Source organism: Theropithecus gelada, chromosome 4 (genome assembly GCF_003255815.1).
Source record: "Theropithecus gelada isolate Dixy chromosome 4, Tgel_1.0, whole genome shotgun sequence".
NCBI classification, from domain to species: Eukaryota; Metazoa; Chordata; class Mammalia; order Primates; family Cercopithecidae; genus Theropithecus; species Theropithecus gelada.
In genome coordinates, this window is record NC_037671.1 from 37,629,610 (window position 1) to 37,643,612 (window position 14,003).

General features: G+C 44.7%; 1 protein-coding gene across 4 annotated transcripts in view; it reads left to right on the top strand.

Annotated features, from left to right (window-relative positions):
* The first annotated feature begins 12,746 nt into the window (after window positions 1-12,746).
* Window positions 12,747-14,003, top strand: part of PPARD (peroxisome proliferator activated receptor delta) — an 85,838-nt gene continuing 84,581 nt past the window's right edge. For all 4 annotated transcript variants that reach the window (XM_025383428.1, XM_025383427.1, XM_025383430.1 and 1 more), the window contains exon 1: window positions 12,747-13,230. The gene's annotated coding sequence lies outside the window, so the exon portion shown is untranslated. The remainder of the gene's footprint in view (window positions 13,231-14,003) is intronic.

The window sequence follows — 14,003 nt, forward strand, 5'->3', positions numbered from 1 at the left end:
AACAAATAATGTTTCTATTATTGAAAAAAAAAAAATATATGGAAAGATAATGACTTGCGGAACCACAATCCAAAGACAGTTACTGGTAACATTTTTGTGTGTTTCCTTGTAGTTGTTTTTGTTTTTGTTTTGTTTTGTTTGTTTGTTTTTGGAGAGAGAGTCTTGCTCTGTTGTCCAGGCTGGAGTGCAGTAGCACAATCTTTGCTCACTGCAACCTCCACCTCCCGGGATCATGCGATTCTCCTGCCTCAGCCTCCCGAGTAGCTGGGACTACAGGTGCACACCACCACGCCTAGGTAATTTTTTTGTATGTTTAATAGAGACAGGGTTTCACCATGTTGACCAGGCTGGTCTCAAACTCCTGATGTTAACTGATCCACTTTCCTCAGCCTCCCAAAGTGCTGGGATTATAGGTGTGAGCCACTGCGCCCGGATTTAATTTTTTTTTTGAGACAGAGTCTTACTCTGATGCCCAGGCTGGAGTACAGTGGAGCAATCTCAGCTCACAGAAACCTCCACCTCCCAGATTCAAGCGATCCTTGTGCCTCAGCCTACCGAGTAGCTGGTACTGTAGGCACACACCACCATGCCCGGCTCCTTTCAGTCTTTTTTTTCATGCTAATTTTTAGTTTTCAAAACAGTGTGATTTCACTCCATACATATCATCGTATCTTCTTCCACTTAATATCAGATTATAACATTTTCCCACTTTATTACTATCCAAAAGACCACCATGATGGTTAAATAGTAGATAGGAGAGCTTTACTAAGTGCTATCAGTTTGCAAACCAGGAAGAGATAGTCTCAGACATGGACCAAAGGTGCTCTCTATTCTCTTCAAAGAGGGAAAGGGCAGGTTGGGTTTTAAGCCTCACAGGGTCTGTATTACACAATAGTCATACATATTTAGCAGGTTTGGGGGGAAAACTATACATATTTATGAGGGGAGCCAAGTGCATGCACAATGGGCAAATATATATGTAACATACATCCCATGTTCACTTTGGGGCGGGTTTTAGCATTAAAATGAGGTGGAATTTGGCTCTTTACATCAAAGATGAACTATAGAACAAAAAGACCGTTTGTGTGGAGCCTCTATAAACTGGCTGAAACTGGTTTAAGGTCTGCAGCTGCTTATCAAAAAAGAATGTTTGTAGGCCGGTGACTCATGCCTGTAATCCCAGCACTTTGGGAGGCCAAGGTGGGCGGATTGCTTGTGCTCAGGAGTTCGAGACAAGCCTGGGCAACATGGGGAGCTTCCATTTCAATTATAAAAATAAAAAATGTTAAAAAAAAAAAAAAAAGAAAGAAAGAAGAAAGAACGAAAGAACGAAAGAAAGAAAGAAAAAGAAAACAAAGGGCCAGTCGCAGTGGCTCATGCCTGTAATCCCAGCACTTTGGGAGGCTGAGGCGGGTGGATCACCTGAGGTCAGGAGTTCGAGACCAGCCTGACCAACATGGAGAAACCCCATCTCTACTAAAAATACAAAATTAGCCGGGCATGGTGGCACATGCATGTAATCCCAGCTACTCAGGAGGCTGAGGCAGGAGAATCGCTTGAATCCAGGAGGCAGAAGTTGCAGTGAGCTGAGATTGCGCCATTGCACTCCAGCCTGGGCAACAGGAGTGAAACTCGGTCTCAAAAAAAAAAAAAGAAAGAAAGAGAAAGAGAAGAGAAGAGAAGAGAAGAGGAAAGAGAAGAGAAGAGAAGAGAAGAGAAGAGAAGAGAAGAGAAGAGAAGAGAAGAGAAGAGAAGAGAAGAGAAGAAAAGAAAAGAAAAGAAAATGTTTGTAAGGCTAGTCCTCTGTCCAAGCAGAGTTGTAGTGGTCTGGCTGGTAAATTAGCTAGGAGAGGTCTGATCATTGGCCTGATACCTCCTGTTGTTAAGAGAGTTTAACCAGAATGTGGTTTTTCCTGTAGTCACAGGAATTTAGGGAGCTGCCATGCCAGCTGCATTGAGCCCTGTAATTAACTTTGTTTCCTTAACCTGAGGTTCTGTCTTAGTGATAAAGTGGTGTGTATTTTGGTCTCTCAGACCATATTACCAACTCTTTTTAAGCATCATTTTTAATGGCTGCATAATATTCCATCAGAAAGATACAGCATAATTTACTTAAACATTTCTCTGTTGTTGGACAATTAGGTTCTCTCCAGTTTTTTGTTGGTTTAAATAATACTGCAATGAGCATTTTTGTGTACAAAGCCTTTTATGTATTTAGGATTACTTCCTCAAGACAGACTATCCAAAGTAGAATTATGGGTTCTAAATAATAAATATAGAGATAGACATTTATTAGATATATTATATTAAATTTCATTTATTCTTAATATAAAAATGAAATGAAGTGAAAAATAGAATAACTTAACAGTGCTCCTTGAATTTCTTTTAGGAGAGGAATTGTCTTTTTGTTTTTTTGAGACAGTCTTGCTCTGTCACCCAGGCTGGAATGCAATGGCGCGATCTTGGCTCACTGCAACCTCCACCTTCTGGGTTCAAGCGATTCTCCTGCTTCAGCCTCCCAAGTAGCTGGGATTACAGGCATGGCCACCACGTCTGGCTAATTTTTTGTACTTTTTAGTAGAGACAGGGTTTCACTGTGTTAGCCAGGATGGTTTTGATCACCTGACCTCATGATCCAAGCTGTCTCTTATTAGGAATATTAACTTAAAAATCACAAATTTGGGCCAGGCACAGTGGCTCACGCCTGTATTCTCAGCACTTTGGGAGGCCAAGGCAGGCGGATCACGAGGTCAGGAGATCGAGACCATCCTGGCTAACATGGTGAAACCCCGTCTTTACTAAAAATACAAAAAATTAGCTGGGCATGGTGGTGAGTGCCTGTAGTCCGAGCTACTCGGGACACTGAGGCAGGAGAATGGCATGAACCTGGGAGGCGGAGCTTGCAGTGAGCCGAGATCATGCCACTGCACTCCAGCCTGGGTGACAGAGCGAGACTCTGTCTCAAAAAATAAAAAATAAATAAAATGAAATCACAAATTTGGCAAGGTATGGTGGCTCACACCTGTAATCCCAGCATTTTGGGAGGCTGAGGCAGGCAGATCACTTGAGGTCAGGAGTTCGAGACCAGCCTGGCCAACATGGCAAAACCCGTCTCTACTAAAAATACAAAAATTAGCAGATGGCCGAATAGGAACAACTCCACTCTACAGCTCCCAGCGTGCTCAGTGCAGAAGATGGATGATTTCTGCATTTCCAACTGAGGTACCTGGTTCATCTCATTGGGACTGGTTGGGCAGTGGGTGCAGCCCACGGAGGGTGAGCTGAAGCAGGGCAGGGCATTACCTCACGGAAAGTGCAAGGGGTTAGGGAATTTTCCTTTCCTAGTCAAAGGAAGCCAAGACAGACTGTACATGGAAAGATGGGACACTCCAGCCTAAATACTGCGCTTTTCCAATGATCTTAGTAAATGGCACGCCAGGAGATTATATCCCATGCCTGGCTCGGAGGGTCCCACGCCCACAGAGCCTTGCTCACTGCTAGCACAGCAGTCTGAGATCGACCTGCAAGGCAGCAGCCTGGCAGAGGGAGGGGTGTCTGCCATTGCTGAGGCTTGAGTAGGTAAACAAAGCAGCCAGGGAAACTTGAACTGGGTGGAGCCCACCGCAGCTCAGCAAGGCCTGCTGCCTCTGTTGACTCCACCTCTAGGGGCAGGGCATAGCTAAACAAAAGATAGCAGAAACTTCTGCAGACTTAAAAGTCCCTGTCTGACAGCTCTGAAGAGAGCAGTGGTTCTCCCAGCATGGTGTTTGAGCTCTGAGAACGTACAGACTGCCTCCTCAAGTGGGTCCCTGACCCCTGTGTAGCCTAACAGGGAGCACCTCCCAGTAGGGGTTGACTGACACCTCATACAGGCAGGTGCTTCTCTGGGAGGAAGCTTCCAGAGGAAGGATCAGGCAGCAATATTTGCTGTTCTGCAGCCTCTGCTGGTGATACTCAGGCAAACAAGGTCTGGAGTGGACCTCCAGCAAACTCCAACAGACCTGCAGCTGAGGGACCTGACTGTTAGAAGGAAAACTAACAAACAGAAAGGAATAGCATCAACATTAACAAAAAGGACATCCACACCAAACCCCATCCATAGGTCACCAATATCGAAGACCAAAGGTAGATAAAACCACAAAGATAGAGAGAAACCAGAGCAGAAAAGCTGAAAATTCTAAAAACCAGAGTGCCTCTTCTCCTCCAAAGGATTACAGCTCCTTGCCAGCAACGGAAAAAAGCTGGACGGAGAATGACTTTGATGAGTTGACAGAAGTAGGCTTCAGAAGGTCGGTAATAACAAACTTCTCTGAGCTAAAGAAAGATGTTTGAACCCATCGCAAGGAAGCTAAAAACCTTGAAAAAAGATTAGACGAATGGCTAACTAGAATAAACAGTGTACAGAAGACCTTAAATGACCTGATGGAGCTGAAAACCATGGCATGAGAACTACGTGACGAATGCACAAGCTTCAGTAGCCAATTCAATCAAGTGGAAGAAAGGCTATCCATGATTGAAGATCAAATTTATGAAATAAAGCGAGAAGTTTAGAGAAAAAAGAGTAAAAAGAAACGAACAAAGCCTCCAAGAAATATGGGACTATATGAAAAGACCAAATCTACGTTTGATTGGTGTACCTGAAAGTGATGAGGAGAATGGAACCAAGTTGGAAAACACTCTTCAGGATATTATCCAGGAGAACTTCCCCCAACCTAGCAAGGCAGGCCAACATTCAAATTCAGGAAATACAGAGAACACTACAAAGATACTCCTCGAGAAGAGCAACCCCAAGACACATAATTGTCAGATTCACCAAGGTTGAAATGAAGGAAAAAGTGTTAAGGGCAGCCAGAGAGAAAGGTCGGGTTACCAATAAAGGGAAGCCCATCAGACTAATAGTGGATCTCTCGACAGAAACTCTACAAGCCAGAAGAAAGTAGGGGCCAATATTCAATATTCTTAAAGAAAAGAATTTTCAACCCAGAATTTCATATCGAGTCAAACAAAGCTTCATAAGTGAAGGAGAAATAAAATCCTTTGCAGACAAGCAAATACTGAGAGATTTTGTCACCACCAGGCGTCCCTTATAAGAGCTCCTGAAGGAAGCACTCAACTGGAAAGGAACAACTGGTACCAGCCACTGCAAAAACATGCCAAATTGTAAAGACTATTGATGCCAGGAAGAAACTGCATCAACTAATGGGCAAAATAACCAGCTAATATCATAATGACAGGATCAAATTCACACATAACAATATTAATCTTAAATGTAAATGAACTAAATGGTCCAATTAAAAGACACAGACTGGCAAATTGGATAAAGAGTAAAGACCCATCAGTGTGCTGTATTCAGGAGACCCATCTCTCATGCAGAGACACACATAGGCTCAAAATAAAGGGATGGGGGAAGATCTGCCAAGCAAATGGAAAGCAAAAAAAAGCAGGGGTTGCAATCCCAGTCTCTGATAAAACAGACTTTAAACCAACAAAGATCAAAAGAGACAAAGAGGGTTATTACATAATGGTAAAGGGATCAATTCAACAAGAGGAGCTAACTATCCTAAATATATATGCACCCAATACAGGAGCACCTAGATTCATAAAGCAAGTCCTTAGAGACCTACAAAGAGACTTAGACTCCCACACAATAATCACGGAAGACTTTAACACCCCACTGTCAACATTAGACAGATCAATGAGACAGAAGGTTAACAAGGATATCCAGGACTTGAAATCAGCTCTGCACCAAGCAGACCTAATAGACATCTACAGAACTCTCCATCCCATATCAACAGAACATACATTCTTCTCAGCACCACATTGCACTTATTCCAAAATTGACCATATAGTCAGAAGCAAGCACTCCTCAGCAAATGTAAAAGAACAGAAATCACAACAAACTGTCTCTCAGACCACAGTGAAATCAAATTAGAACTCAGGATTAAGAAACTCACTCAAAACTGCACAACTACATGGAAACTGAACAACCTGCTCCTGAATGACTACTGGGTAAATAATGAAATGAAGGCAGAAATAAAGATGTTCTTTGAAACCAATGAGAACAAAGACACAACGTACCAGAAACTCTGGGACACATTTAAAGCAGTGTGTAGATGGAAATTTATAGCACTAAATGCCCACAAAAGAAAGCAGGAAAGATCTAAAATCAACACCCTAACATCACAATTAAGAGAATTGGAGAAGCAAGAGCAAACAAATTCAAAAGCTAGCAGAAGGCAAGAAATGACTAAGATCAGAGCAGAACTGAAGGAAATAGAGACACAAAAAATCCTTCAAAACATCAATGAATCCAGGAGCTGGTTTTTCGAAAAGATGAACAAAATTGATAGACCACTAGCAAGACTAATAAAGAAGAAAGGAGAGAAAAATCAAATAGATGCAATAAAAAATGATAAAGGGGATATCACCACCGATCCCACAGAAATACAAACTACCATCAGAGAATACTATAAACACCTCTACGCAAATAGACTAGAAAATCTAGAAGAAATGGATAAATTCCTGGACATATACTCCCTCCCAAGACTAAACTAGGAAGATGTTGAATCTCTGAATAGACCAATAATAGGCTCTGAAATTGAGGCAATAATCAATAGCCTACCAACCAAAAAAAGTCCAGGACCAGATGGATTCACAGCCGAATTCTAGCAGAGGTACAAAGAGGAGCTGGTACCATTCCTTCTGAAACTATCCAATCAATAGGAAAAGAGGGAATCCTCCCTAACTCATCTGATGAGGCCAGCATCATCCTGATACCAAAGCCTGGCAGGGCAGAGACACAACAACAAAAAAGAAAATTTTAGAACAATATGCCTGATGAAGATTGATGTGAAAATCCTCAATAAAATACTGACAGACCAAATCCAGCAGCACATCAAAAAGCTTATCCACCATGATCAAGTCGGATTCATCCCTGGGATGCAAGACTGGTTCAACATACTCAAATCAATAAATGTATTCCATCATATAAACAGAACCAAAGACAAAAACCACATGATTATCTCAATAGATGCAGAAAAGACCTTCAACAAAATTCAACAGCCCTTCATGCTAAAAACTCTCAATAAACTAGGTATTGATGGAAAGTATCTCAAAATAATAAGAGCTATTTATGACAAATCCCCAGCCAATATCATACTGAATGGGCAAAAACTGGAAGCATTCCCTGTGAAAACTGGCACAAGACAGGGATGCCCTCTCTCACCACTCCTATTCAAAATAGCGTTGGAAGTTCTGGCCAGGGTAGTCAGGCAAGAGAAAGAAATAAAGGGTATTCAATTAGGAAAAGAAGAAGTCAAATTGTCCCTGTTTGCGGATGACATGATTGTATATTTAGAAAACCCCATCATCTCAGCCCCAAATCTCCTTAAGCTGATAAGCAACTTCAGCAAAGTCTCAGGATACGAAATCAATGTGCGAAAATCACAAGTATTCCTATACACCAATAACAGACAAAGAGAGAGCCAAATCATGAGTGAACTCCCATTAACAATTGCTACAAAGAGAATAAAATACCTAGGAATACAACTTACAAGGGATGTGAAGGACCTCTTCAAGGAGAACTACCAACCACTGCTCCTTTTTTTTTTTTTTAAAGACAATCTCGCTCTGTCACCAAGGCTGGATTGCAGTGGTGCAATCTCAGCTCACTGTAACCTCTGCTTCCTGGGTTCAAGTGATTCTCCTGCCTCAGCCTCCCGAGTGGCTGGGATTAAAGGCGCTCACCACCACGCCCAGCTTTTGTATGTGTGTGTGTGTATATATATATGTGTGTGTGTGTATATACGTATATAAATATATATACATATATATATACTTTAAGTTCTAGGGTACGTGTGCACAAAGTGCAGGTTTGTTACATAGGTATACATGTGCCAAGTTGGTTTGCCACACCCATTAACTCGTCATTTACATTAGGTATTTCTCCTAATGCTATCCCTCCCCTAGTCCCCCACCCCATGACAGGCCCTGGTGTGTGATGTTCCCTGCCCTGTGTCCAAGTGTTCTCATTGTTCAATTCCCACCTATGAGTGAGAATATGTGGTGTTTGGTTTTCTGTCCATGTGATAGTTTGCTCAGAATGATGGTTTCCAGCTTCATCCACATCCCTGCAAAGGACATAAACTCATCCTTTTTTTTGGCTGCATAGTATTCCATGGTGCATATGTGCCACATTTTCTGAATCCAATCTATCATTGAGGGACATTTGGGTTGGTTCCAAGTCTCAGCTATTGTGAATAGTGTTGCAATAAACACACGTGTGCATGTGTCTTTATAGTAGCATGATTTATAATCCTTTGGGCATATACCCAGTAATGGGATTGCTAGGTCAAATGGTAATTCTAGTTCTAGATCCTTGAGGAATTGCCACACTGTTTTCCACAATGGTTGAACTAGTTTATACTTCCACCAACAGTGTAAAAGCATTCCTGTTTCTCCACATCCTCTCCAGCATCTGTTGTTTCCTGACCTTTTAATGATCACCATTCTAACTGGCATGAGATGGTATCTCATTGTGGTTTTGATTTGCATTTCTCTGATGACCAGTGATGATGAGCATTTTTTCATGTGTCTGTCACCTGCATAAATGTCTTCTTTTGAAAAGTATCTATTCATATCCTTTGCCCACTTTTTGATGGGGCTCTTTGTTTTTTCTTGTAAATTTGTTTAAGTTCCTTATAGATTCTGGATATTAGCCCTTTGTCAGATGGATAGATTGCAAAAATTTTCTTCCATTCTGTAGGTTGCCTGTTCACTCTGATAGTAGTTTCTTTTGCTGTGCAGAAGCTCTTTAGTTTAACTAGATCCCTTTTGTCTATTTTGGCTTTTGTTGCCATTGCTTTTGGCATTTTAGTCATGAAGTCCTTGCCCATGCGTATGTCCTGAATGGCATTGCCTAGGTTTTATTCTAGGGTTTTTACGGTTTTAGGTCTAACAATTTAAGTCTTTAATCTATCTTGAATTAATTTTTGTATAAAGTATAAGGAAGGGATCCAGTTTCAGCTTTCTATATACGGCTAGCCACTTTCCCCAGCACCATTTATTAAATAGGGAATCGTTTCCCATTTCTTGTTTTTGTCAGGTTTGTTAAAGATCAGATGGTTGTAGATGTGTGGTGTTATTTATGAGGCCTCTGTTCTGTTCCACTGGTCTATATCTCTGTTTTGGTACCAGTACTGTGCTGTTTTGGTTACTGTAGCCTTGTAGTATAGTTTGAAGTCAGGTAGCGTGATGCCTCCAGCTTTGTTCTTTTTGCTTAGGATTGTCTTGGAAATGCGGGCTCTTTTTTGGTTCCATATGAACTTTAAAGTAGTTTTTTCCAATTCTGTGAAGAAAGTCATTAGTAGCTTGATGCGGATGTCATTGAATCTATACATTACCTTGGGCAGTATGGCCATTTTCATGATATTGATTCTTCCTAGTCATGAGCATGGAATGTTCTTCCATTTGTTTGTGTCCTCCTTTATTTCGTTGAGCAGTGGTTTGTAGTTCTCCTTGAAGAGGTCCTTCACATCCCTTGTAAGTTGTATTCCTAGGTATTTTATTCTCTTTGTAGCAATTGTTAATGGGAGTTCACTCATGATTTGGCTCTCTCTTTGTCTGTTATTGGTGTATAGGAATACTTGTGATTTTCGCACATTGATTTCGTATCCTGAGACTTTGCTGAAGTTGCTTATCAGCTTAAGGAGATTTGGGGCTGAGATGATGGGGTTTTCTAAATATACAATCATGCCATCCGCAAACAGGGACAATTTGACTTCTTCTTTTCCTAATTGAATACCCTTTATTTCTTTCTCTTGCCTGACTACCCTGGCCAGAACTTCCAACGCTATTTTGAATAGGAGTGGTGAGAGAGGGCATCCCTGTCTTGTGCCAGTTTTCAAAGGGAATGCTTCCAGTTTTTGCCCATTCAGTATGATATTGGCTGGGGATTTGTCATAAATAGCTCTTATTATTTTGAGATACTTTCCATCAATACCTAGTTTATTGAGAGTTTTTAGCATGAAGGGCTGTTGAATTTTGTCGAAGGTCCTTGAAAGGAGGAGGGGCTGGGACAGGAGCTTTATGCTGAACAGGTTGGCTAAACATACATAATCTGGCTAATTTTTGTGTGTGTTTTTAGTAGAGACGGGTTTCACCATGTTAGCCAGGATGGTCTCGATCTCCTGACCTCGTGATCCGCCTGCTTTGGCCTCCCAAAGTGCTGGGATTACAGGCGTGAGCCACCGTATTTTTGTTTTTTGTTTTTTGTTTTAAGAGGCAGGGTCTCACTATGTTGCCCAGGCTGGTCTTGAACTCCTGCACTCAAGCAATCTGCCCACCTCGGCCTCTGAAAGTGTTGGGATTACAGGCAAGAGCCACCGTGACTGGCAGAAAATGTAGTTTATTCTTTAGGTGTAAGAGTGTGTGACTTCTTACCTGTCACAGCTGTAGGTCCTGATTATAATTTGGTTTCTTACTGCCACAGAGTGCATTCTGTTAGTCTATGATCTGCATTTTTTTGTTGTTGTTTGTTTTGAGACGGAGTCTCACTGTGTTGCCCAGGCTGGAGTGCAGTGGCCGGATCTCGGCTCACTGCAAGCTCTGCCTCCTGGGTTCACGCCATTCTCCTGCTTCAGCCTCCCAAGTAGCTGGGACTACAGGCGCCTGCCACCACGCCCGGCTAATTTTTTGTATTTTTAGCAGAGATGGGGTTTCACCGAGTTAGCCAGGATGGTCTCGATCCCTGACCTTGTGATTCGCCTGCCTCGGCCTCCCGAAGTGCTGGGATTATAGGCGTGAGCCACTGCGCCCGGCCTATGATCTGTATTTTAACATTGATGCTGGTCAGATGTTGTGTCTAAACTGCAAAAGGGAGGGAGTATAACCAGGCATGTCTGACTTCCTGACCTGTCATGGTTGGAAATTCAGTTTTTAAGGTTTTTCTGGGGTCCCCTTGGCCAAGAGGGTCCATTCAATTAGGGGGCTTAGGATTTTATTTTTAGTTTACAGGGGAAATAAGCCTGTTAGGGGTAGACAGATCTTCAAAGCATGAGTGTTGGCAGGAACTTAAGCAACAAAGAGATATGGTTAAAATGTCTCTTTCTCTTTCTCCCTAGAAAGCCAGAGGAATTTGTGTTTTCTCCAGAGAGGGTGGGACAGAGGAGAGAATGGTGGGGCAGGAGGGAGAGTTAGTGATTTGGGAGGAGGCTAGAGGGTGCAGGGCCAGTTAGAAAACCTCAGCTGGGGGTGTGGAAAGGACTTTTAAAAACTTCTGAGGGGTGAGTTTAAACTGTTTGCCATGTATCATATGACCTCCCCCAGGGCCCAGAGTACCCCAATGTCTTTGTACTCGTGAATGTTTTGTGTGGGAAGGGTGCGGGCAGTCTTCAGGGAGAGCTGAGTTTCCTCTCCAGACTTCTGAACTGCGGTACAGCAACAGCCTGGCAAAAGCAGAAACCCAGAGGCAGAGATATTTAGGAGAATATTAAGGGAGGGGCTTTGACTTTCACAGTCCATTTTTACCTCAATCTCAAAGGGCAAGGAAGTTGACGTCTAAGTTACAAATATAATGCACAAGCATTTCAAAAAGTAGGGGGAAAAAGCAGAGAAGCCGAAAGAAGGGGAAAAAAAATCACTCATCGCTGCCAGGCACGGTGGCTCACGCCTGTAATCCTAGCACTTTGGGAGGCTGAGGTGGGAGGATAACTTGAGTCCAGGAGTTCAAGACCAGCCTGGGCAACATGGCAAAACCCTGTCTCTACTAAAACTACAAAAATTAGCTGGGCGTGGCCGGGCCCGGTGGCTCACGCCTGTAATCTCAACACTTAGGGAGGCCGAGGCGGGCGAATCACGAGGTCAGCAGATCGAGACCATCCTGGCTAACATGGTGAAACCCTGTCTCTACTAAGAATACAAAAATTAGCCGGGCGTGGTGGCGGGCGCCTGTAGTTCCAGCTACTCGGCAGGCTGAGGCAGGAGAATGGCGTGAACCCGGGAGGCGGAGCTGGCAGTGAGCAGAGATGGCGCCACTGCACTCCAGCCTGGGCCACAGAGCTAGACTCCGTCTCAAAAAAAAAAATTAATTAATTAATTAATTAAAAATTAGCCGGGCGGCGTGTGGCACGTGCCTGTAATCCCAGCTACTTGGGAGGTTGAGGCAGGAGAATCACTTGAACCCGGGAGGCGGAGGTTGCAGTGAGCTGAGATTGCGCAACTGCACTCCAGCAGGGACGACAGAGTGAAACTGTCTCTCAAAAAAAAAAAAAAAAAAAAAAAAAAATCACTCATCCAGATAGCTAGGGTGTGGCCTAAGGAGCTTGTGGCCTACGGAAGGTGTGGCCGAAGGAGAGGCGAGGGGTAATCTTTAATGATGATGGAGAGGAGCCGTTGGTCATATACCTGAGAGTCAAGTTTTGTTCATCGCCAGATGAAAGCCAGCTTCTTCCACCAGATTGTCTCCCAGCTGCTAGGTAGCTTTCTGTGATACATCTTAAGCTATAGGTTGGGTTAATAGGTCCCTTCCAGGTCTTCAAGACCTGGATTAAGATGTAAGAAACAGAATTTTCTACAACAATAGGGAGGATGTCCCCTATTTTAGGTGAATAAGCATATTACATAAGCACATGGGAAGAAAGGTTAAGAACTCTAAGACCGTAAATTTCCAACTGTAGAAGCCTCTTGAAGGCGGAAAGCCCTTTTTTGAAAATTACAGGCGGTATGATCTCCTCCAGTGGACCTAGCACTGGGTTAAGAGTCTCTCCAACTGCAAGTCCCGTACCTTTTCTAGGACTAAGTTTCTTCACTGGAAGATGAGGAGGTTGCACTAGATGACCTCGAAATTCCCTTCCAGCTTTACATTCCCTCTTGTGACACTTGCTGGACTTGTTCTACTGGCCCAGGCGCTCTCCCTTAGCTGCTATGTCCGCATCCCGCACCAGAGGGCGCCACAGGCGGGCCCTGGGCAGCGTGCGGTGGGCGGAGAGGCAGAATCAGGGGAGTCTCCAGAAGGCGTGGTGATTGGTCACCGCCAGGCGGAAGGGGGCGTGGGGAGGGAAGGGCCGAGCAGCGCGGTGACGTCGCGCTGGTGGGGGCGGGGCCGGGCCGCGGAGCGTATGACGCTGCGGCCGCCGCGGACCTGGGGATTAATGGGAAAAGTTTTGGCAGGAGCGGGAGAATTCTGCGGAGCCTGTGGGACTGCGGCGGTGGCGCCGTAGGCAGCCGGGACAGGTCAGTCTGAGACGAGAGAAGCGGGCAGGCAAGTGGCGGAGGGAAGCGGCGGGCCTGGGCCGAGGCGGCCAGCGGGACTGGGGCGCAAGGCCCGGCGGCGGGGAGCGGGGCGCGGGGTGCGGGGAGCTGCCAGGGTCCGCGGACAGCGTCGCGGCGGCTTCTTGATGCTCCGGCCCGCTCCGGTCAGCCGCCGTGCGTTGCCGTGCAGGCGCCCCTGCGCCCCTGCGCCCCCCGCCCTTGGACCCCCATAGCTGCGTGAGTGAGTCCGAAACACGGGCCTCCTTCCACCCGACTCTGTGCCCCTTCTTGGGCCTCGTGGCTCCGTCTCCTCCCACTTAGGAGAACCCTGTCTCAGGCCCGGGGGCCTCTCCCACTCCCCTCCCCTGCCTCTGATCTCTTCCTTCAGCCCTTTCTGGTGTCCCCGAATCCATTGCCGTATCTACCTAGGGTCTTTTCGGGGATCTTTTCCTCTGTCCCCCTCGTTATCCTTGTCTTCTGCCTTCATCCTCCCATCCTTGCTCTTCGTAGGCTTTACTGTCTTTCCCCATCCTTGTGCCCTTATCTGTGGCCTGATCCCTCCCAGTACTATAGGTCCTCATCCTCTTCCCCAGGGTGTTCCTAGGCTTTTTCCAGCTCCGGGCTTGCAGTCCCTGTCTCCCTAAGACTTTCACCTTGGCTCCCTAAGAGGCCCTGTTTTTGCTCCTCTTTCCAATTTCCTTCGTATCGGTTCCGTCCCCTACATTCCTGTCGCCCACCTCCTTTTCTCTCCCTGT